Source organism: Macrotis lagotis, chromosome 3, assembly GCF_037893015.1.
Source record: "Macrotis lagotis isolate mMagLag1 chromosome 3, bilby.v1.9.chrom.fasta, whole genome shotgun sequence".
Taxonomy (NCBI): Eukaryota; Metazoa; Chordata; class Mammalia; order Peramelemorphia; family Peramelidae; genus Macrotis; species Macrotis lagotis.
Window position 1 is genome coordinate 254,538,075 of NC_133660.1, and position 15,890 is coordinate 254,553,964.

Here is a 15,890-nt window from a genome sequence, read left to right on the forward strand (position 1 = left end):
TTTTTGTTTCTACATCATCTCCATTTACCAATATATTTAAAGGTTGTCAGGCAATAAGGATTTAATAAGGATAAAATATGCTGCCGCTACTATGCTAAACATTGGAAATACAAAGAAAGACAAAACTAAGGTGACTGTTTTCAAGGAATTGGATTCTAATGGGACTATGTGAAAATAATTCAAGATATATACAGTGCAAATGGCAAGTAATCTCAGAGTTATAAAGCTATCAGTGGAATTGGGGAGTGAAGGACCTCTGCTGAAGATGGGTGTGATTTGAACAGAGGGCCATCCATCATGACAAAGAGTTTTTTAAAGAAAAACAAAGTATTTCAATAAAAATAAGCAATGTATTAATTCCATCTGATAATATAGGTTATGCTTCAGAGGCCGTGGGGTGGCACAGTAAATAGAGCACAGGACCTGGATTCAGTCTGAGTTCAGATCCAGTCTCAGACACTTAACAGCTGTGTAAACATGGAGACGTTATCAAACTCTGTTAGCCTCAGTTTCCTCATGTACAAAATGGGGATAATGATAGCATCTCCCTCCCAAGGTTATGGTAAAGAGCAAATGAGTTATGAGCAAAGATCTTAGCACAATGCCTTGAATATATATATATATATATATATATATATATATGTATATACATATATATATATTAATAAATGCTTGTTTCCTTCTTTCCTCCACACTCATAGTCTCCCACTTCTTCAATGAAAGAAGAATGGAAGATTTTCATACTTCTTCACTGGGACTGAGTTTTGTAGTAGTAGTAGTAATACTAAGAATAAATAATGACAATTGCTTCTTTCCCTCCAATTTTCTATTTCTTTCTTCTTTTCTTTCTTTTCTTTTTTTCTTCCTTTATATATCTTCTTTTTCCTTCTTTCTTTTTATTTTTCTCAAGTAGAGCAGGAGCTCTTTGAGAACAAGGAATATACCAATTTTCTATTTCTATTCTCATTGCCTAATAAATACTTTGCTACTCCATTATGTTACAACATTGTTTTAATTATTTTTATTTAATTTTATTTATTAAATTAATAATTAAATAATTATTTTAGGAAATGATTATTTAATTATTTTTATTGCTAGAAAAAGAGATATTCTAACAGGCCCTAATGGATCACTTTATTGGACTTGATTGGGATGAGTGCATTCAAGTACAGGTGAGAAGACCCTTGTTTTAGACAGGGCTGTTGTAAAAGCCATCAGCTTCCCTTTGCTTATTCCTGAGCATCTAACAACAGCTTTCAAGATCTGGGTCTCCCTCTTGGCTTTAAAAACATCCAATAGAGAGCATATGCCCACATGTCTTATGCTTCACATACTTTTTATGTCCAGAAAGTTATTTCTTGGGTTTAATCTCATATATTTCAAGAAATTTTATGTAATATTTGAATGTATACATGTGTATCTATATAATATAGATTTATAGATATAAAAGTTCTTGCTGATGGAGGGTCTTAAGAAGGTTCTTTGTCCTACCAGATCAAATGCTTGTAAGATTTAGAGCTAAGACTGACACCATACCCACATACATTACGTATATAATGTAGATGTGGATGTGTGTCTGTATTATGTATTTGAAGAACATGACATCCAGGAAGAATAAATTATTTTCTCACATAATGAATAACAGAGGTGAAGTTTGAACCCAAGTTTTCTCATTCTAAAGTCAATAGTCTTTCCATCACAACACAAAAGATAAATGTATGTGCTATGTTCACTTTTTAAAATTTCTTTTATTTTTTTTCTCATGGTTCCCCCCTCTTGGTTCTAATTCTTTTTTCACAACATGAATAATATAGAAATATTAAACATGATTGCACATGTACAACTTTTACCATATTGTTTGCTCCCATTGGAGGGGGAAGGGAAGGTGAGAGAAAAATGTGGAACTCAAAAACTTTCAAAAGGATGAATGTTGAAACCTACCTTTATATGTAATTGAAAAAATAGAATAAAGAATTTGGAAAAAAAATAAAATAAAGGTAAATGCTTGGTACCTCTTATTGTTCACTTCTCTGTGGACACCCTGTAAGAGTTAGCAAATATAGGCAGACATGAATGGATAGTAATCTGCATCTTTGGAGGGAGTAAATAAATCAGATCAATGCATATGAGTATTGAAAGAACACAATTTAACTTTTCAGTTATCTCTCATGGACCCTCTCAGCCCCACAACTAAGTGCCCCCTATTTCTCTTCAATATGAAGTCCCAAACAGGACACAATCCAATAAAAGGGTATTCTTGGCTCACTCTCTTCACCATGTTCCTTTAGCAAAGTTGAATGCTTTTCTAAATATTAATGAAGGCTATCAGTTCACAAGAGAGAGCTTCTGGTTATTAGGGAAGGAATTGACTAAAATTTTATTTTAGTGCTATGGGTCAATATAAAACATTCAGCTTATTCCTTTAGTTACAAGTGATTATATCCTTCAATATTTATCAAGCATCAACACTCAAAAAAGCCCTACTCTAACTAGATACCCTTGGAAGTCCCAAAACTTCATCCTAAAAATCACTTAGTTCAATATTGCTAGAAAGGTTAGGGGAATGTGATGGGGAGACTACTGAATCTGGAGATTGAAAACCTGAGTTCAAATCCCAACACTATCAATTACAAAGCTGGGCAAATCATTCACATCATCAAGTCTGTTTCCTTGGACATTGAACTAAAAGATCTCTGAAGTCCTTTCTACCACTGAAACTATAAACATAAGAATCTCTGATCTCATTGATGGGAATCCTTAACACAGATAGAGACTCCTCTTTGGATTTTAATTATAGTAGCTGAACAAAAACAAAAAAAATTATAACTGAGAATTGTTTTGGCAAAAAAAATAGCCATACTGAAACTTATCTTTAATAGACTTCTTTAAACTAATTAGGTCCCTCAGAAGGCAGATATATCATCATCACTGACCTCACTCTTGAAATCTTATGGCTTGATAAAACTTGTCAGAGTATGCATTCACGTGGTACAGCCTTTGGGAACCCAAAGGTCATCTCAACGACATGATGGCATCAAAGACATCAGAGTAAGACTTCAGAGATCTTTTAGTTCAATGTCCAAGGAAATAGGTTTGATGATGTGAGCTATGCCAACAGAGCTTTGACAAGGTCTATCAAATTGGAAAGATCATAGGCTTCATGAAGTTTGGATACTGAAACTTTCTAAAGACATTGAAAAGCTGAAGCAAATTCAGAAGTCATTTGGCATGGTGAAAGGTTTTGAGTTGTTCCCATATGCATTGACTGAAGGAACTAAAGGGGTTTAGGTTTGAGAAGAGAGGAAGAAATATGGTTGCTCCTTATACATATAAATGTATATATATATATATACACATATATATATACACACATATATATGTGTGTGTATGTATATATATATGTATGTATGTATGTATATATATATACATTTTGGAAGGATTCTCACTTGAAACATATTAGGATTACTCTATTAAGACCAGATAATAGAATCAGGAGAAATGGATGCAATTTAAAAGGCAAATTACAAATTTATATCAAGGGGGGAAAGAATTTCTAACAATTAGTTATGCCAGAGCTGGATGGATTGCCTCATGAGATTATGAGATCCTTCTTATTGGTGATTTTCAAGCAAAGATATGGTGTCTAGTTGTCAGGTATCTTATATAGGGTGACAGGTTCATATCAAGACTCAGATTCTCTAGGCCTATACCTTGCTCCCTGTCATCTGTGGAATGAATCAGCCTAGTTAAGTTCAGTGATGCTCATTATCAGACTGACTTTTAGATGATGAATTTTTTTGACTTTATAACAATTGTAAACCCACTCTCAGAGAAGAGAGAAGCTTTGTTGGTGCAGAGAAAGAGTACACAATGAAATGACTAGACCATAAAAGATTGAGCTATTTTCATTACAAAAAGTTTCCTCCCAAGTTTTTTAAATAGTAGTCTCTCTGGTGTGCTTAAGTGTTTGTTTCCAAATTGTTGGTGGACCAAGAGTTGCCCAGTGCCAGCTCTTAGAGCTTAGGTTATTAAATAGATTCAGTTTTTAAAGATCAGAAATGAAAATAAAGCATATCTGAAAGTATAAATCAATAGAATCTCAGTGGACTGATCAAATTCTCCTGTAGCCTCCCCATGTCCTTTTTTTTTTACATAAGTAACTTTCCCAAACCCTCTAAGCAATTGGGATTTTTTGATTGACTATGGATGACATGTTATAGTTATAATATAACTTATGAAATGGACTTGTGAGATAATACTTTATCTCATTTAAATGAAAAGCTCAAATCAGGATATAAATATAAGCTAAATATGGAATAGCATATACAGTGCTGACCTTAAAATTGAGAAGACCTGAGTTCAATTCTCTCAACCTCAGTTTCCCCATTTATAAAATAGCAACTCCTTCACAGACTGTGGTGAATACCACATGGAATATAAACTTTGTAAATCTTAAAGTATTATATAAATAATAGATAATACTAATCATTTTTATTATTTTTATTTTTATTTTCATTTCATTCCAAAACTTTTATTTTAGATCATAATTTAAAGGTTTTTTTCAAATAGAATCTGTTAATCCTTTTACTTCTGTGTTATATTTCTTTTTCTCAGGTAGTACCCATCATCATGTAGCTTTCCAACTTTCAGATACAATGGTGCCACAGTGGAAAGAGTATTGGATCTATAGCCAAGAGAACTGGGATTCAAACCTCACCTAATGCATTTAACAATAAAAGTAGCTGACATTTATATAGGACTTTAAGGTTTGTAGTGCACTTTACATAGCATCTTATTTGATTCAATGTTCATAGCAACCCAGTTTTCTAATATTTCTTACTATCTCATGATGGCATTTGTTTGTTTGGTCTATTCTAATTCTTCAGACTATGTTACTTGGTATTTACAACTTTCTGTCTTTACTATTTATTCTCTTTCCACTTTTTTCCCTCCAGAACTTCTATTTTATTTTTTAATCTCTCATTTTATTTCTTCTGAGTTTTCATATGGTCTTTGTAGGAAACAAGGAAAATCTAAAATATTTTTTTCCTTTATATTTCTGTTTGTAGTTGCTGTGAGGTTATTCTCTCCTTCTAAGTTACAATGTGGAAAATTTCAGGTACTGCAATAATTTTTATAAAAGAAATGGTGTCTTCAGTTTGTTCATCTTTCTAGACTCCTATTTCTCCTGATCTTAGGTCACCTGGATTCCTGTGCTGACCTCCACCTTCTTGTCATGCCTATGCTAGAGACACTGGCAGGTTTTAAGATCTTCCGGATTGTTGTTCAGTGTTTACCTAGGACATCCCCATCAAAGTACTACCCGGGCTCTAGACTAGCCGTTCCCATTCATATTTGCTTCCAAGGTGCTATGTCTCGGATCACTTTGGGGCATTCTGCTGAGATCATTCTGCATTTTTTGCCTCTAGATAACATAAGTTCTTATGCTATAAGCTATCTCTTACCCATTTACATTTACATTGAGAGATTTCTAGTTTGTTTACTCTCTTGGCACTAATCTTCTCTACCTCCACTGGGCTTCTAGATGATTATATTTTTCAGTTCTCAAGTGGAAAGAAGTGATTAATTATAATTTTCCATTAGGTTTTTAGATATTATTGATTCCAGTGCTATTTGCAGATTTTTTCTGGAGTTATTTTGTGGAGCTGTGCTACCCTTCATTCTGGTTACCATTTTGGCCAAAAAGTTTCTATTTTTAAAAGACCTTTATATATTTTACAAAATAGCTTCACAGTTTCACTGAATATACCAGTTTCAGAATTGGATGAGGCCTCAGTGTCCTTTGAATTCAATTTATACTCCACAAAGAGTCCCCATTATATGATACCTAACAAAAAAAAAACAATTCAGTCTCTACCTGAAGTTCTCCCATGAGAAATCTCTTTCTTCTCAAAGAAGATAATTCCACTGTGGAGTAGCTCTAATTTCTAGAAAATTTTCCCAATTTTTTCCTAGTCTAAGCCTGAAATTGGAAACTTGGAAACTAATGAAGTTTGGTACCTTATTCTTAAGAGTTTCCTGAGGAGATTAGAGTTTAAGTTATTTACCTAAAACATGCACCTAGTATATGTCAGAGGCAGAATTTGAACTCTGAATTTCTTGATATTGAGACCAACTCTCCATCTATTCTTAAAAGAACAGATAGCTTAAAATAGAAAAGCTTAAAATAGAATAGCTTAAAAGCTATTCATTCATTTTAGGTCTAAACTGGTCTCTTTGCAACTTCTTCCCATTGCTACTGGTTCTGTTCTCTGATGTCAAATGGAAGAAGTAACTTTCTTCTATGTGAAAGCCATTCAGATACTTAGATTTGACCATAAGCAAGTTGCTTAGCCTCTCAAATTTCTGTTAATTTACTCATCAATAGAATGGGTTAATAACATTTATACTTCTTCCCTCATTTTATTACTAAATAAGGATGATTAATTATTATTATTCTAATTAAATGTCTAGTGAAAGTATCCACATTGATATTTTTTGCTGTTACCCCATCTTCCTACTCCACTCCCAAATTCCTCCAGTGCTTACTAAGTCACCACTAAGTTAAAAAGGTAAAAAGCAAAAGTCATTTATCCCTTATTCATAGAATCATCACTTGTATTATTTCTTTGTGAAGGATGAAAAATAGTTGACTGCCCCTTTTTTATGCTACACACACACACACACACACACACACACACACACACACACACAAGGTCCTCACCATTTTTAGCTCACTTCCTGAATCTATCCTCAAGGATTTAACTTCTCACTATCTTTCATGACCCCACTTACCAAAGTCTTCCTGTTTCACTCAAATTATCATCACAAACTGGCAATATGAAATATTTGAAATTTGCATTCTCAAAAATCAGTGGATCTTGATGGCTGGGCTGATTCTGTTCAAAATATCTTTTTTCTTCTCACCTAACATCTTACATCTTAACTGTATGCTATTGACTTGCAGGAGAAAAATTCTTCCCCTTTTTTGTCATGTAAAATAGTCTCTTCCCTTCCTATGTAAAAGATGTTTCGTGCAATTAATGTGAGAAATAGATGTGAATGAGACTTGAGAAGTGCACTCTCTTCTTTTCCACAGCTTATTTTCTTCAGGAAGAATGTACCAGTTATCTATGGAAAGGGATATGAATAAAAGTAGTAGAGAAATTTTGAATATTCATCCATCATGGTTTGGTCTTGAATATACAATCTGAGTTGGTAATGTTCTCTCCAATCCCCCCACCATGGATGTTGAACACTCAAAAGATCTAATTCATAATTATTACAGATTGAAGCTTCCTACTTCATTGTCCATCATGCTCCCTGACTCCTATAGAACAATGCAAAGTAAATCAAAGCAAAAAAGAAAATCAACTCTTCTTTTGAGTCTATCATTTTAGAGGAAATATTCACTTATTTAAACAAAAAAACACAGTCTTTTGGTCAGGGACATGATTGATTGTAGTTCATGGTTCTTGAAGAGGACCAAAATGACATCACAACATCACAAAGTACAGTGTTTCTGATTGTGACTGATTACACCACTATGAACTTGCACTGGTCTACTACAGGTCAGGCATATTGGGGTGGGGATATCTCTAAGATTGCTCATCTCGAGGTTCTCTTGAGCTAATGCAGTTCTATCTTGCTCATATAGCACAGCATCTTCTGTGATAAAGGCATGCCATGTGGGGTGATCCTAGAACAGTGACTTCCATGTCTCACTTCAGAGAGATCATGGGAGTTTCCTTGTATTGCTTCTTCTAACCTCCATCTCTGTATAAGCTCTCTGTAAAATGGTCTTTTAAGCAAAACTATTTTTGGTCTTCATTTTGAAGAACATTGACATGGCAAAATGATGTCTTGACTAGTGCTGAACTGGATTTAAGTAAGGAGAGTTGCACAAGTTGGTGCCTCTCTCTCTCTTTGCCGTAATCATCAAAGTTCGGTGCTAAGAAAAAAGTCAAGATGACTTGAAAAGACTCAGGATGCAGCAGAGACCTTGTTAACTTTAGTGTCTAACCAGGTTCTAAGTGTCCACAGTACCTGATTCAGCCATCTTCACTGTAATGGAAACAAACTCTTCTTATCTGTCCATTTACAAGGTAAAGTCTTAACATGCTTGGAACAGACACCCCCATAACTGACCAGTGGGTTTGAGACACCTCAGTTACCCTCAACCTGTTAGACTCATCTATCAAAATGGCTAACCAGGATGTGACCACTGCACAGGCTACATTCTTGGAGTCACAGGTGAGAATCTGACAATTCAGGTGGATACCAAAGGTAGAAAACAGCCCTGAAAAAGGCTCAGCAGCCCTCACCTCAAAGGTATTAATATTCCATGAACACCCTAAATCCTCCAGGGATATGAATAAATAAAGAAATAAATTAATGAATTAAAATTCTTGCTAAGGACTTACTGTGCCTAAAGCCCTAGCCTAAGTGCCAATGATACAAATAGAAAAATAAGATAGTCCCTACATACTCTGATCTCATGTTCCAATAGGAGACAATAAATATGGGAGTTTTCAGGAGCACATCTGATCCAACAGTCTAGTGTTATTAGAAATTAATGGTAAAACAGGCTATATAATGGGCCTTGCTTGGTGTCATCTCCATTAATAAGACCACAATGAGTCATTTGATGGTGCCACTGTTGTTATTGTAGTTATTAAGTAGATGTGGCAGCTCAGCTGCATCACCTGTTGAGGAAATTAGTGGAGCCTTCACAAGAGTTGATCCTCTAGAAAATAGGTATAGGTTAGATACAGGATCTGTTCTCTGGGGAGTCCTCATGAATATGTAATCATAGATCACCTAGAAGGCATTTTGAAAGCAATCTAGTCCAACCTCTTCACTGTACAGATGAGGAAACAGGTTAGATTAAAAATTGATTGTTCTTAATCAAATATTTTAGAGCTAAAGGGATCTTATAAAGACCACCCCTTCATTTTATAGATGAAGAACTAAGACCCATAGAAGGAAAGTAGCTTCTTCAGTTCCACAAAGTTGGAACTAGAATCAAGACCTCATGATTCTCAGTCCAGAACTCCTCTCCTCATTGAGTAAAGTTGTATTCCAAATCAGCTAAGTTTAATGAGACTATGATAAAGAAAGAGGATCTTTATAAACTTATTTTTCCAATCTGGCAACATGATTGTAGCTAATAGGAGCATCAATTTTGAAATGAAGGGACTTTAGAGATCATATCATCCTGTGGTGTCAAATTTGGCCATAGGTAACATCCCAAAACTCCTAAGTACCCTGGAAGCAGATTAAAACATGGAACCCCAAACCCAAAGTCCACAACTATGGGCTTCTCTCCTCATTGATGGGGAACAAGGCTCTGTACCTCATGCAGGGGCAAGACAGTCTCTTCAAGTCTTTGGACCTGCTTCCAGTTTCTTCATGTCTCTTCTGGCTTCAAGTACTTCTGACTTCTAGCTTCAAGAGTGAATATATAAGATGCCAATGCCATTTTGAGTGGCTTACAGGAAAAAAAAAACACTATGCACAGAAGTTGCTATAAGAGTTAATGATCTCCATCACATCCCTGTTCCCACTTACTACACTAGAGACTTTGAGGAATTTTCCTTTGGATGAGATCTAGGACTCCCTCTCTCTTAGTTGTGCTGAGTTCTCATTTTGTCTGTTATATATTCTCCTATGTATAGCTTTTTTTTTAGGTTTTTGCAAGGCAAATGGGGTTAAGTGGCTTGCCCAAGGCCACACAGCTAGGTAATTACCAAGTGTCTGAGACCGGATTTGAACCCAGGTACTCCTGACTCCAGAGCCGGTGCTCTATCCACTGTGCCACCTAGCTGCCCCTTATAGCTTTTCTTATTTATGTTTTTGCTATTATTTGAATAAATGAGCTTCTTTACTATTTGCTATGTGTGTTTATTGTGGTATTTAGGGGGTAAAGAGTCAAACCTTGGACAGAGTTTGGGGTTCCAATCCCTCCCAGTTAAATGCCAATCAGAAGTTAGCTTAAACCTAAAAATAATATCCCCTGTAAGGAACTAATAGATTTAATTCTCTAAAGAGAACATAGTGATCAAACTTCTAGCTCCAACTTCATGCTTCTCTTCTTGGCAGGAAATAAAGACTTCATTAGGAAAGGGGAGAGGGAAAAGAGGCTTGAGATGCCTTCTCTGCCTCTCCTCAATTAATACAAATGATACTCACCACTACCATAATGCTATGGATAGCCCTAGCCACAAATACAATTGGGAATGTTTAACAAAATAATTTAAAATTCATTACAACATAAATAATGTGAATTTGAGGTTTTCTAAGTCAATATATGATCTACATGGATCTATTTCTATTTCAATTTGAAACTACTGATTTGGCCCTATGCCTCATTTTATATTTGAGAAATAGGAGTTCCAGGGAGATGAATTGACTTGCCCAGTATCATGCAGGGAATAATGGTAGAGTTAGGATTCCAGTTTAAGGATCTATGAAGGCAGATTCCCTTTTGTCCTAGGTATTTATGTCCCTCAGGACTTGACGCTTGTTCTGTAAATTTGTTTCATCAATATTATAATAGTCTTACCCTCAATGAAGAACCTTGTGGCTTGGGGGCAGCTAAGTGCCTGGGGGCGGCTAGGTGGCACAGTGGATAGAGCACTGGCCCTGGAGTCAGGAGTACCTGGGTTCAAATCCGACCTCAGACACTTAATAATTACCTAGCTGTGTGGCCCTGGACAAGTCGCTTAACCCCATTTACCTTGCAAAAAAAAAAAAAAGAACCTAGTGGCTTACCTAAAGTAGCAGGAGACCTCCCTAGAAGAGTGAGTGTTTCCTTAATTCATAAGGATTAGGTAAAAAGGTATTATTGGAATACCAAAACCCCATCACATATCAGGATCTTGAATTACAACCAGAACCAATGAACTGCCTCCAGGTTATCTGGCTAAACCAATCCCAAACAAAAAAAGAACTAATTAGGAAGAAAGAGTCCTTTCTCTTTGGGGAGTAGAGTAGAAGCAGGGCACTATGTTTCCTGAGGGTGAATTGTGAGGGTCTAATTTGACTCAGAGAAATGTTAGCTTGATAGGACCGTTTAAAAAATTACAATTCCTTAGTCTGTATTGGATAGAATCCTTTTAGGCTCTCTTTTGATTTCCTGAATTTTATTACTGTTGTTTCTATAATTTCATTTCCCCCTTGTGGACAAATATGCTCAGAGAAGCATATTTGTGGTCTGGATTGTGTAGAAAAGGGCCATGCAAGGAAATTGGAATAAGAGGTCAGAACCAGGGCTTGAGATACATTTAGCAGTGAGAATTTTGGACTATTATTATAGTATACTCAAAATATACAGCTTGAGTTGGCTCAGTTGTATTGGACCAAAGATTATTCAGTTCTATTTAGAAGGCACTAAGATAGAAGCTGTAAGACAATGGCGCAGTTTCCTTTCAGGGTCAGACCAGAGAAGGAGCTAATTCCTCAGAAACCACAGTCATAAGTAGAACCTTCTGTAGTTTGGAGCAAACCTAAAATCCATGTGGTAGCATAATAGAAAGAGTGGATAGTGTAGTAGATCTGAGATACTTGGCTATAGAGAACCTCACCAATCAACAGGGAGGAACCCTTACACATAGCTAGGTGGTTCATTAGAAAGAGTTCAAGACTAAAGTTCAAATCCAACTGCAGATATGTATTAACTCTATGACCCTAGGCCAAGAACTTAGCCTCTGCCTAGGGTTTCCTCAACTGTAAAATAGGGATGCTGATAATAATAATAATAATATCTGCTTGTTCAAGGTAGCTGTGAGGATAAAAATGAGAGAATATTTATAAATTGCTTAGCACAATGACTGCCCCAGAAGAGGTTTTAAATAAATATTTATTTCCTTCTTGATGGACAAAGCACAGCAAGATGGCAGAAGAATGCAATAAGTAAGACAAAAACACCATTAAGCAAGACAAACTGATATATTACAGCTTATATCTCATTTTACATCTGCAAACCACCACCTCTCTCATAAAGGAAAAGGAACATGTTTCCTAATTAGTCCTTAAAACTTAAGATTGATCATTGCTTTGATTTGAAGTGTGATACCTTTGAATGTTTTCCTTTATTGAGATGAACATGTCATTGGTTACCCTGGTTCTGACTACTTCATTCTGTATCATTTTGTACAAATCTTCTGGTTTCTCCAAATTCCATGTGTTTGTCATTTCTTACAGCATACTGTTCCATTGCATTCACAGTCCATAATAAATTGGTTAAACTTAGATAAGCTCTAATGTCCATTTCTAATCCTATGAAATTCTGTTTGTCCAAACATTCTGCAATCAATACACATTCATAGTAGGATCTAGGTCTGAAACATCATCTAGTCCAACTCCTTCATTTTAAGTGAATTGCCTAAGCCCACATGAGTAGTAGGCAACAGAGATGGAGTCTGAACCCAGACGCTCTGACTTCAGAGTCCACATTTGACCTACTATGGGCTTTCTTTATTTTTCTTTGCATTACAAAATGTGCTGCTTTTTTTACTTACATCTTTACCTGCATTTTATCACTTTTTTAATCAAGGAAATTTGGGTCCTAAAGTATTGTGTATTTAAAACCAGAAAAGATGCTGTATGAGGACCCAGAGATCTAGGTTTGAATCTTGACTATGATCCCTGCTAGTTGTGTGCAGTTGAGCCACCGCTCTATTCATCAGGATCCTCAAATGTAAAAACAAGGCGTTTGAACGAGAATAAGGTCTAACATTCGAATTCCAAGTTCTAGTCTTTATATGCACTGACAGGATCACAGATTTAGAGCTTGGAGATCCCTCAGAGGCCATCAAGTCCAACTTCCCCCATTTATAGATAAAATGGAAAACCAGGAATATGCATTAGCATGCCCAAGGTCACATAATTAACATCAGAAACAGGATTTGAACCCAGGTCATCTCTCCCTCCAGTCAGGCCTTTTTACATTGTATCAGGTTGTTTCATAAGCCCTTCAATCCATCAAATGAAATAAAAGGCAAGAGGGACACCTCTCTGAAAACATAACGGATTCCCTTCACTTCTACTCTTATAAGTATTTGTTAGTCCTTGGTCTGAACTTTATAACCTTCTCATAGTTTTCAGTTGTCCAAATGGGAAATCTAAGAGAATTCACTAGGACCAAACTCAGAACAGACCAGGGACAATTGAAGGTGATGAATCTACAAGCCAGACACATGGAACCCTGCCCAGACAACTCCATCAACTATGGCTAATGACCCAGTGTCGAGGGCACCATGCTGTCGCTTGGCTCTTAAAACTGAAACACCCCTAGCTCCAATTATAATCCTGTGACAAAAATTGTTTGGAGCTCAGAGAACTCAATAATCTCTAAATGATGTGTCTCCAATTACTTTCTGAATCAATGTTATAAAATTTGTGATTTAAGATTATGGGTCTGGGCTATGTATATCCTTTGGCCCACTATCATGTACTCCAAGGATATCAAAGGAAAAAGTAACAGGACCTTCATGTTCAAATATACATTTGGCAACTCTTTCTATGATAGCCCCAAACTGGAAACTAAGGGGGTGGCCACCTATTGGGGAGTGGCCAAACAAATTATGGCATGTGAATGTAATAGAATAGTATTAAGCCAAAAGAAATGACAAAATATGTGATTTCAGAGGAAGCTAGAAAGACATCCATGAGCTGATGCAGAGTGAAGTGAGCAGAAGTAGAAACAGTTTAAACAATGACAAAAGAAAGAAAAACAATTTGTAAAACTTCAGAACTTTGATTAATGTAATCAAAATCCTCCAGTACAGAGGAATGAAAATGAATCATGCCATCCACCAGGGAAGTGAGAAATTTAAAATGCAGAATGAGACATATATTTTGGGACATGGACAATACAAGAATTTTTTTTTAGCTGGACTATATGTATGTTATGAAGATTTTTTGCTGTGTTTTAATTTTTCAATGCAAAGGGCAGAGATGACAAGGGAAAGATATAAATAAGGAAGGAATGAAGGAAGAGGAAAAAGGAGGAAGGAAAAGGGGAGAAGGAAGGAAGGAAGGAAGGAAGGAAGGAAGGAAGGAAGGAAGGAAGGAAGGAAGGAAGGAAGGAAGGAAGGGAGGGAGGGAGACATGGAAAGGAAGAAGGAAAAATGAAGAGGGTGAAGGGAGGGAGGAAAGCAAAGAGTAGGGAAGGAAGGAAAGAAGGAATGAACAAATGAACAGTACTACTCTTCAAGAGAATATAACCCCCCCCAAAAGAAAGCAAACTTTTTAAGAGAGGAATTGTGTTTTCCCTTTTACTATAACTCAAGTGCTTAGACCAATGTTTAGCAAAAAATAAATGCTTAATACAAAATTGTTGATAATTCAAAATATTGTTTGAAAGGAAGAAAAATGTCTGTTCTCCATCTTATGCATGTATCCAACCTACATTTTATGTAATGTTCCTGATGATACAACAGCACTAGGGTCATACTCCCTATGCTGGAAGTGCTCTAAATATCTCTCCAAGTACATCTCCACTGATCCACTCCCTCTGTTTCCCATGTACACAACTCCTGTCTACTACTCTCCCATCACTTCTAAAAGGAAGCACATTTTAGCTGTAAGATTAACTACTCTAGGGATGATTGGCTTAGTCTTCCTCAGCATTAGGATAATATTTAAGATTCTGCCCAAACTCCCAAGTTCTTTCTAATTAAAAATATAGTTAGACACAGGCAAAATGAGCTTAAGAGTCTAAATGAAAAGTTTCCCTTACCACCCAACAAATCTACTTGGAAAGCCTATCGCTCCAAAACTAGGAATGCTGAATAAAGTTTAATAATCCTATTCAAAAAAATTAAGTATGTATGCCACACTTTTAAGTTTAATTTTCATTATTGAAGCTTTAAGTCTAAATAATCAACAAAGCAAAAATAATCAAAGTATGATTTTGCTATTTCCAAGGCATAAATGCTCACACAGAAAACTTAACAATTGACTTCAGAACAGGGAGGAGATGGTTTGACAATATTCTTGTCTTAGGTCATTTGTTTACAGCCAGACTGAACCATTCTGGTCACTAAACAGTTATAAAGTTTCAATTTTGAGAGGGACTATGGTAGGCAAACTCTGACTACATCATTTTGATAGTTCAAATTCAAAATTGGAATGAAAGATTCAAATTGGAATGAAACAAATTGGAATGTTCTAAGTTAATATGTTGTTATTCAGTCACTTGTCATGTCCAACACTTTGTGACCCCATTTGGGGTTTTCTTGGTAAAGATACTGTAGTGGTTTGTCATTTCTTTCTCTAGTTCACTTTACAGATGAGGAAACTGAGGCAAATACTGTTATTACCCAGGGTCATTAGCTAGTAATTGTTTGAGACCAGAGCAGCACTCTTAAAGGGGATTAAGATTGATTCCACAACTGGCACTTTATCCACTGTACTACCTAAATACCAATAGTCCCTGCCCTCAAAATATGAACTTTTTTTAGGTGTTCCATCTAAAAATGGTAACAATAATTTAAGAGAACCATAAGATGATAGATTTATACCTAGAAGGGACCTCACAGACCATTTCTTTCAACCCTTTCATTTACATATGAGAAAAGAAGTTTGTACAGGTAGTTAAGTGAGAAAGGTAGGATGTGAGCCCAGGTCCTGTCACTCCAAAGCCAGTGTTAAAATTAACAAATGGAAAGCACCAAAGATGAAGCATGCTACTGGGTCTCCTAACATAAATGGAATAGACTCAAGGTACACAATGAGACATATCCATTTAGACATAGTCAATGAGGGAATTTGTTTTGCTTGACTATGAATTTTTATCACAAAGGATTTTTTTTTTAATTTTATGTTCAATTGGGGGAAGGAGATGGGAGGCAGAGAAGATATAAAAAATATATTTTTTAAATGGA